Below are 9146 nucleotides of genomic sequence, written 5' to 3' on the forward strand. Positions count from 1 at the left end.
TATATTTAATAAAAGCTACACATTTTGGAAATTTATACAAAGAAATTCTTTTAAATTATCTGTCTTCATAATTTACTTGTAAATTACTAAGATATCACTGTTTATTCCACCGTTCTTAGCATAGAAATTTACAGACAGAATGTGCTTAGTAAAAATTCATTTTGGAACTTCTGTTCAATGTAGTACTGGAAGTACTTGGAAGAGAAAATAGATAAGAAAAAGATATTAAGTGTTTTTCATGTATGAAAATTAGAAATAATCTCTCACTCTTCACAGAAGATATCATACTATATTCAGAGAATACTAAAATCTCTACGAAAAACTCCCAGAGACAATAGACATTTATAGTAAAATTGCAGGCTATAAACTCAATACCCAAAAGTCTATGGCTTCTTTATATGCAAGTAATGAGAGAGAAGAAAGTGACATGAAAAAGCAATCCCATTCACAATAGTGCCTCAGAAAATCAAGAACCTTGGAATCAGCTTAACTAAAGAGGTAAAGGACCTATACATCAGGAAATTAAAAAGGACACGAGGAAATGGAAACATATATACTGCATATGGAATGGGAGATTTAACATTGTCAAAATGGCAATTCTCCACGAAGCATTGTAAAAATTCAACTTGATCCCTATAAAGATACCCATGACATTCTTCAAAGAAATTGATCAAGCACTCCTGAAATTCACATGGAACAACAAACGCACACGAATAGCTAAAGCAATTCTTGGGGAAAAGGCAATGGAGGCATCACTTTCCCCAACCTCAAACTCTACTACAAACTATAATAATGAGAACAGCATGGGACTGAAACAAAGGCTCAGCTGCAGACCAATGGAAAAGGATTGAATATACTGACACACACCCTCAAATATATAATCATCTAATCTTTATAAGGGAGAAAGAAATGTGAAGTGGTTCAAGAGAGTCCTCCTTAACAAACGGTGCAGAAAAAACTGGACAGCTACATGCAAAAAAAAAAAAATGGCTCAGACCTCTACCTAACACCATGCACAAAAGTCAGATAAAAATGGGTCAAAGGCCTCAACATCAGACCAGAATCCCTCAGGTTCATAGATGACAAGGTCGGCAAATCCCTCCACGACATTGAAGCTAAAGCTATCTTCAAATATAACACGCCACTTGCCAAGCAACTGGAAACAGAGATAAACAAAGGGAACTATCTTAAATTAAGCAGCTTCTGTACCTCAAAAGAAACAGTGACCAGAAACAAAGACTCCGCCATGCGGGCAAGATACTCGCAGAAGCCTACCAGGTTCTCTGAGAGTGAGAACTGGACAATCAGAGTTGCTGTCTTCTAAATAGGATCCAGTCTCTGGATGTTGGCCATTGATGGCATTACATGGATCCAGGGGCAGTTCGTGGTTGTAGCACTGAATTATTAGAAGATGGGGGATCTGGAAGGAGGGGGCACAGTCTTGATCTGAGCAGCCACAGAGATCTCAGCCTCCGGTTCTGCACATCTGGGTTCCTCTTCCAGTTCCTTCATGCATGAGGCTCCTTCAAGCTTGGGAAGGGTGGTCTTAAGCCTACCTATGGCTGGTTGCAGAGGTCTTCAGCTGCCGGGGCTCTAATCAGGTCCGTGAGGGAAATTCACCCCGGCACCTCCAAGGGGCCTCGGTGAGGAAAGCCATGTGCGAGGTCAGGACACTGTCGTTTTAGACATATTTGTTATTAATTTTAGATCGAAAAGTACACATCATTCAAAATACTTATGTGCTTAGTAATAAATTACTACGCACTTGGTCAATCACCTCAGAGACCCCACTCTGCTCAGAGAACTAGATTTTTTAATTACAGGTCTGTTTTTCCCATGTGTCATGACTGACAATCACTATCAGTAGATATGAAACTCACTACACACAAAGATGCACACAGGTTACTTTGAGTCATCTATGTTGTTAATGTGAGTTGGCCATTAAACTTCACTGAGACCCTTTGTTCTGTCCTTTATAGGAGCCTCATGAGTCTCACCTTCCATTCAAGTTGAACTTGTAATAAGGTGGAATGAAATCATCAATATGATCCTCACCTCATCCTTCAGGAGAAAAATCCTACATACATTCAAGGTGGTCAAAGTGCAGACAACACCATCCACCTTTTCCTGGAGATGTACACAGGACTGAGGTGAGAACAGCAAAAGGCTCTATTTTAATGTTCTTAATGAAGGATTCAGGGAACAACATTAAACAAACTCATATACCATCTTCCAAAAGAATTATTTTGTAAAACTAATGCCTAGGGGGTAGGGTAAACGATAATATAGTAAAAACCATATTTTTATTTCTGGGACATTAAAGTTCTAAATCTATTTATTCATGCTGCTTTGAAATACATTCCTTGATTAGGAATCATTGTCTGCCATAGGAGTGAGGAAGGACAACAGTCAAAGTAATAAGAAGAGAAAAATATGGAAAAATTAACTCCTAATAGGTTTGATAACACATATATTAAAATTGAAATGATACAATGATGAGCATGGTCCTTGTACAGAGATAACATGCAAACTTGTAAAGCATTCCATATTTTTGTTGCAAGAAGAATTAACAGGTATACTTTAAGCTAAGACAATCCCCACAAGTACAAAAATTATACATAAAGAGAGCACAAATCCCCAAAACAACAATCTCTCTCAATGTCAATGGACTAAATGTGCCAATTCAGAGGCACAGAATAGGAAGATGAATTAGAAAACTGAACCCAACATTCTGCTGCCTGCAAGAAACATGTCTGAACAATCAAAGCACCCATGGGCTAAAAGTAAAACGCTGGGAAACAAGTTTTCAAGAAAATATCACCTCCGCAAACCTGGAGTGGCCATACTAGTATCAGACCACAAGAACTTCAGACTAAAGGTTATCAGAGACAGTGACGGTCATTTCTTAATGATCATGGGATATGTACATCAGAAAGAACTCACCCTCCTCAATGTATATGATCCTAATGACAGACCAGCAAAATACTTTAAAACAACTTCTAATAGACTTATAGAAAAACATTGATAGCAACACAATACTAGTAGGAGATTTAAACACTTTGTCACTTCTCGATAGATCAAACAGACTGAAGCTCAGCAAGGAAATATTTTCTTTAAGGGAAGTAATGAACAACCGATGGCTTAGGGAAGAATCAAAGAGGAAATAAAAAGTTTCCATAAACAAATGAGAATGAGGACACGAGCTACCAGAATTTGTGGGACACAGCAAAAGCAGTGTTAAGAGGAAAGATTATAGTTCTGCCAGAATTCATCAGGAAGAAAGAAAGGGCCTACAAGAATAAATTAGAGCTCAAGATTTTGGAAAATAACCAACAAAAGTAGTCCAAACTAGGATGGAGGAAGGAAATAATAAAACTTGTACCAGACATCAATGAGCTAGAATCCCAAAATACAATCCAGAAGACCAATAAGAACAAAAACTGGTTCTTTGAGAAAATAAATAAGATCATTAAACCATGAGAAGCCTCTCAAAGAAACAAAGAGAAAGAATTCTAATAAATCGAATCAGAAATGCAAAGGGGGTATCCTAATAGAAAGTACAGAAATCCATAGGATCATCAGAGATTATTTTGAGAATCTTTGCAGCAGGAAATGAGAGAATCTTGAAAAAATTTATAAATTATTAGATTCCAATTACCTCCCAAGGCTGAACCAAGAAGATTTGGAATACTTGACCTATCACTAACAAGGAAATTGAAATGATGGTCAAAATTATACCCCCAAACAGAATCCAGGTCCCAGATGGATTCAATAGTGAACTATTTCAAACCTTTAAAGAGGAACTGCTTCCAACATTTTTAAGATTTTCCAGGAAATTGAAGAAACAGAAATACTCCCAAATAGTTTCTGTGAGGCAAAGATCACCCTAATACTCAAATCGACAGAGACACCACAAAAAAAAGGAAATTGCAGACCTATTTCCTTTGTGAATACAGATACAAAAATTTTCAAGAAAATACCAGCAAAGAGAATCTAGAAACTCAACAAAAGATCACACACTATGACCAAGTAGGTTTAGCTTGGGGATGCAAGGATGGCTTAACATTCTCTAGTCAATCAACAGAATACACCATCTCAATAAAATAAAGATAAAAGTCATATGATCATATCAATAGATGTAGATAAAGCATTTGATGAGATCCAGCACCCATTCATGATGAAAAACTCTCAAGAAAATGGGAGTTGAAAGTACTTTCCTCAATATAGTCAAAGCAAATTACCACAAACCCACAGCAAGTATTATTCTCAAGGGGGAAATACCAAAGGCTTGGAGCAGAAATCAATGAAATAGGATTCCAGAATACAATCAGGCACAAAACAAGTTACCCACTCTCAAAACTCCTATTCTTCATAGTACTTGAAGTACTTGCCATATGATTTTGGTAAAAAAAAAAAAAGATATCAAGGGCAACCATATAAAAAAGGAAGAACTCAAGCTTTTACTATTTGGAGATAATATGATACTATACATAGAAAATCCCAAAGAATCTCCAAAAAAGCTCCTGGGAACAATAGATTTGTTTAGTAAAGTAGCATATTGCAAAATCAATATCTGGTACGCCATGGCTTTCCCATATATTAATAATGAAAGAGAAAAAAGAGATAGAGAAAAACAATCCCATTCACAATAATACCTCAGAAAATCGAGTATATTGGAATCAACTAAAAAGGTTAAGGTAAAGGTAAAGGTAAAGTCCCTCCCGTTGATCGTCGATTTGCTCGAGCGGGCCCAGTAACGTCTCCATTGGAGACTTTGTTGTTACTGTGTCTGGCATATTGAATACTCTCGGTAGCTTGCCGGGCTCTCCGAGAGGGGCGGAGGAATCGAACTCGGGTCGGCCATGTTGACCGCTTGTAAGGCGAACGCCCTACCCGCTGTGCTATCAACCCTTATGTCCTCTCTCCATTTTGAAAGAAATTTCAAATAATTTCAGCTTTCTCTTCAATAGATAAGAATTGAGCATGCATGTGTATGTGCACGCATACATAATACAATACGTCTAAAAATTAAAAACAATTTCTTAATACCATTCAATCAGTATTGACATTTTCTTTCTGTTTTGGAAGGTACATCCAGCAATACTCAGGGTTTACTTAAGGAACTATACCAAAAAAAAAAAACCTACAAAACACTACTTCACAAAATAAGAGAGTATATGAGGAAATGGAATCACATCGCATGCTCATGGATTGAGAGGTTTAACACTGTCAGAATGGCAATACACCCCAAAGCTCTATAAAGATTTAATGCACTTTCTATAAGGATACCCATAACATTTTTCAAATAAATAGATTAAACACTCTTGAAACTCATACAAAACCATAAACTCCCATGAAGAGCTAAAGCAATCTTTGGTAAAAAGAAGGGAACACCTTCCCCAACTTCAATCCCTACTACAAAGTTGTAGTCATCCAAATACCATGATATTCAGATAAAGACAGGCCTCAGATCAATGGAATATAGTCAAATATCTTGACGCTGGCCCTCAGATTATTATTACCTAATCTTTCATAAATGCTCAAGAAATATGAAGTTGAGCTAGGAAGTCTCTTCAGCAACTGGTGCTGGGAAAACTGGACAGCAACATGCAAAAAAAATGAACTCAGACCTCTTTATAGTGCCAGGCACAAAGTCAGATCAAATGTATTAAAGGCCTCACTATCATACCTGAATTCTTAAGATATATGAAGAAAAATGTGGGAAGATCCCTTCATGACATTAAAGCTAAGGAAAACAAAAAAGCAAGCAAGCAAGAAAGAAAGAAAGAAAAAAATTAAAAATTAAAAAATAATGCTGTTTGCAATGCTAAGGATCAATCCCAGATCATCATTTTCTTGCGTTTTTGGGTCACACGTGGCGATGCACAGTGGTTACTCCTGGCTCTGCACTCAGGAATTACTCCTCACGGTGCTTGGAGGGACCATACAGGATGCTGGGAATCTAACCTGGGTATGCTGTGTGCAAGGCAAATGCCCTACCTGCTGTACTATAGCTCCAGCTCCCCCCTCACTATGATTCATCATCTTGAGGGCCTCAGATTTATACCTTCCATTTGGAAACTTCATCTTTACATTGACACAGTAAATTGAAACCACAGAACCATTGAATGGCATGTTATAATGGTAGCAGCCATGAGCAAATTTTGATAACCCATAAGTTGTCATGAATGAATTCTGTTTCAGAGGCTTCACTTCTGAGGATACCTGTCACTACCTCCTTTCTGTTACGTATCCCAGGATCAGAATCTACATCAGGCCATCAGTAGAAATTGTCCACCCGAAATCTAGCCTTCCACTGGGATTAGAATCCTTGATCCATGTAACTTTTAATTTTTCATTCATGATTTGTTGACCTTGTTTCAGGTGGATGCATCCAGAGCATAAACTCAGCTTTCCCGTTGTTTCCACAGGAAATCCAAATACCTAAGAATGTTATCATTTCTGATGCCACTGTTACAGATTTTTTTGGAATCCCACGGTAAGATACTATCATTAATGTTATAATATTACTGTTCTCCATAGTTCAGATCTCCCCAAAGAACTCTCTACCCACCTCACTCCAAGTGCAGACTCCAGTTTATCATGATCCTGAACATACTTATAATAGTTTCACTCAGGTTCTCCCCTAAAGTGCACAAGTTAAGTTCATACCACTCCAAGTTCTTATTCCTAAACTACCAGAGTGGGCTTGGTCCTCAAGATTTGATCTCATAAGAAGAAATACCGTGCTTCCTTTCTCTATGTCTCTCTTTGCTTGCTTTGTTAAATGACTGTTCTCGCTTGAACAATTATTCCATTCCACCCTACACCTGTTTCACAAGTTTCTGAGTGTTTTTCAGTAAAATCTATTTAGCTTCACTAAACTAAAAATTTTAAAACACCAGAGCATTGTTAAAACCAATATTTGTATCTTTTAAACCACAAATTTTGAAAATGAAAGGTGGTAAAGCAATGGAATACTACTCAGTTGTACGAAGTGAAATTTTCTTATTATTTGTATATAAAATGGATAACATGAGGAAATTATGTTTAGTGACATAAACCAGGCAGAGAAAGATAGGCATCCTACAAGTTCATGCATATGTGGCATATGGAGAAAACAAATTAAAAGAATAAAATGAGACAGACAAACATCTAAAACATTATTTATATTCTATAATTCATAATTCAATTAACAATGGTTTCTCATACACATAATTCCAACATGACACTCCTCATTCTCTCAAAGAATAAACCCTTCCTCTCCCCCAATCCCCCATAATCCCTCACTCTCAATCCCCTGACTCAATTGTGTGGATCAGTTCTCCCCTTAAATTGCTCTTGAATCTTTGTTTCTACCTTGCTGTGTGTCTTTACATCCCACATATGAGAAAAATCTCTCTGTATCTGTTCATTTATTTAAGGCTAACTTTACATGCATGATATCCTCTAGTTTCATCCAATGTTGAAAATTGCATAATTTTAATCTTTTCAAAGCAATAAAAACAAACTTTAGAACTATGAGACTATTTAGTTACCAGATCGAAAAGTATAATCAAAGTGGAAAAACTGAACAATGGTGAATGACAGAGTAGGCCTTTCAGTAGTGAGTGTAATATGATACATGCACGTTGATTCTGCATAATTCTAAAATTTATGAAATTCTATAATGTAATTCTATAAGGTAATTTTACATAATCAAAAAAGTATTTAAATAATTTACATTTATCTAAGATTTTGACGTATCTTTTGTGTCAAACTATCAGAAATAAAAAGAATGTGAGATAGAGATATGGTGTATCACTATACTTTTAAACAAGAGAAGCGCTAAAAATGTCTGTGTCTTGATGAACTCTCATATAAATTGACTCCAAAATCAAATTAATATACTCAAGGAAAAATAAAAGTCAACCAATGTAATCTTTTGCCTTCACTCAGGTTCCCATCTGCTGATCTCTCGCAGTCAAAAAAAAAAATTTACTTTATTTTTTTAAAAATTTTTATTAGTGAAACACCATGATGTACAGTTGTACATTTACAAATTTTTGTGCTTGGGTTTCGATTATACAATGATCAAGTGCCCATTCCTCCGCCAGTGCCCATTTTTCACCACCATGGATTCCAGTATCCCTCCCACACCAATACCCCCCATCCCACCCTGCCTCTGTGGCAGGGCATTCCCTTTTGTTCTCTCTCTCCTTTCGGGTGTTGTGGTCTGCAAAAGAGGCATTGAGTGTCAATCATGTTCAGTACATAGTCAGAATTTTTATTTTCAAAGGATTTCTTGGCAGAGGTTTGGCATTCTTTGCTAGAAACCAACTCCTTTTCTTCTGCTTTTTTTTTTTCTAGAAATATATACTTATACTAAGACTGATTAGTCATGGCACCAAATTGACAAATGTCCCTGTTTTTACTTCAGTTCTGTTTCCTCATTATCACAAATTATTAGCAGTGGATAGAAAATAACTAGCCCAAAATTCGTGGGGGAAAGGGAAATGTTTATGCTTACCATAGTTTGGAAAATCCCTGTCACTAGTATTGTGACATTCATCTAAATTTGTAAACACAATGATTAAGAAGAGGTAAACCATGACTGCCACTTCAAGGAAGAACAGGCCTTCAGCAAATATCCATGGTTTCAGAAGGATGGCTCTGGCTTGGATGGGGGGCAAACATGAGAGCTGTGAGCTACCGGCAGTTAACACATGCTCTTAGGCTATGTGGTGATACTGCTGAGAAATGTGGCAAGCCCTGATTAGGTAGGGTCATGGTGGAGAATGGAATGATGACAAGAAAACAGAGCAACAGGGCAAGATGATAGATTCCTTTGTATAAAATTTTCATCTCTAATGTATTAATCTCTGAAAAATAGAACCAACTTTTTATCATTTTCCTGGCAATATATTATCCTTACATAGTGCTTCAGGAAAAAAACGCTTCCCTTGTTAGTTATTATAGCCTGAATGTCTGTGAGGTCTTTGAACTCTTTCTATATATACAGTGGTGATGACTGAAACCAATCTCACTATTTAAGTATCTAAACTGCAATGTTCTCACCATTTAACTCACTAAACTCTGATGGCTCCAAATCTTCTAAGATTAGCTTTCATCTCTTCCATGATATCCAGGCTTCTCTTCCCAACTGT

The 9146-nt window shown here is 36.8% G+C and overlaps 1 pseudogene; it reads left to right on the forward strand.

The window, feature by feature from the left end:
* Window positions 1–2456: 2456 nt before the first annotated feature.
* Window positions 2457–2553, forward strand: LOC130040981 (uncharacterized; annotated as a pseudogene).
* The last annotated feature ends 6593 nt before the right edge of the window (window positions 2554–9146 follow it).

This window comes from Sorex fumeus, unplaced genomic scaffold (genome assembly GCF_029834395.1).
Source record: "Sorex fumeus unplaced genomic scaffold, SorFum_2.1 ptg000095l, whole genome shotgun sequence".
Lineage (NCBI taxonomy): Eukaryota > Metazoa > Chordata > Mammalia > Eulipotyphla > Soricidae > Sorex > Sorex fumeus.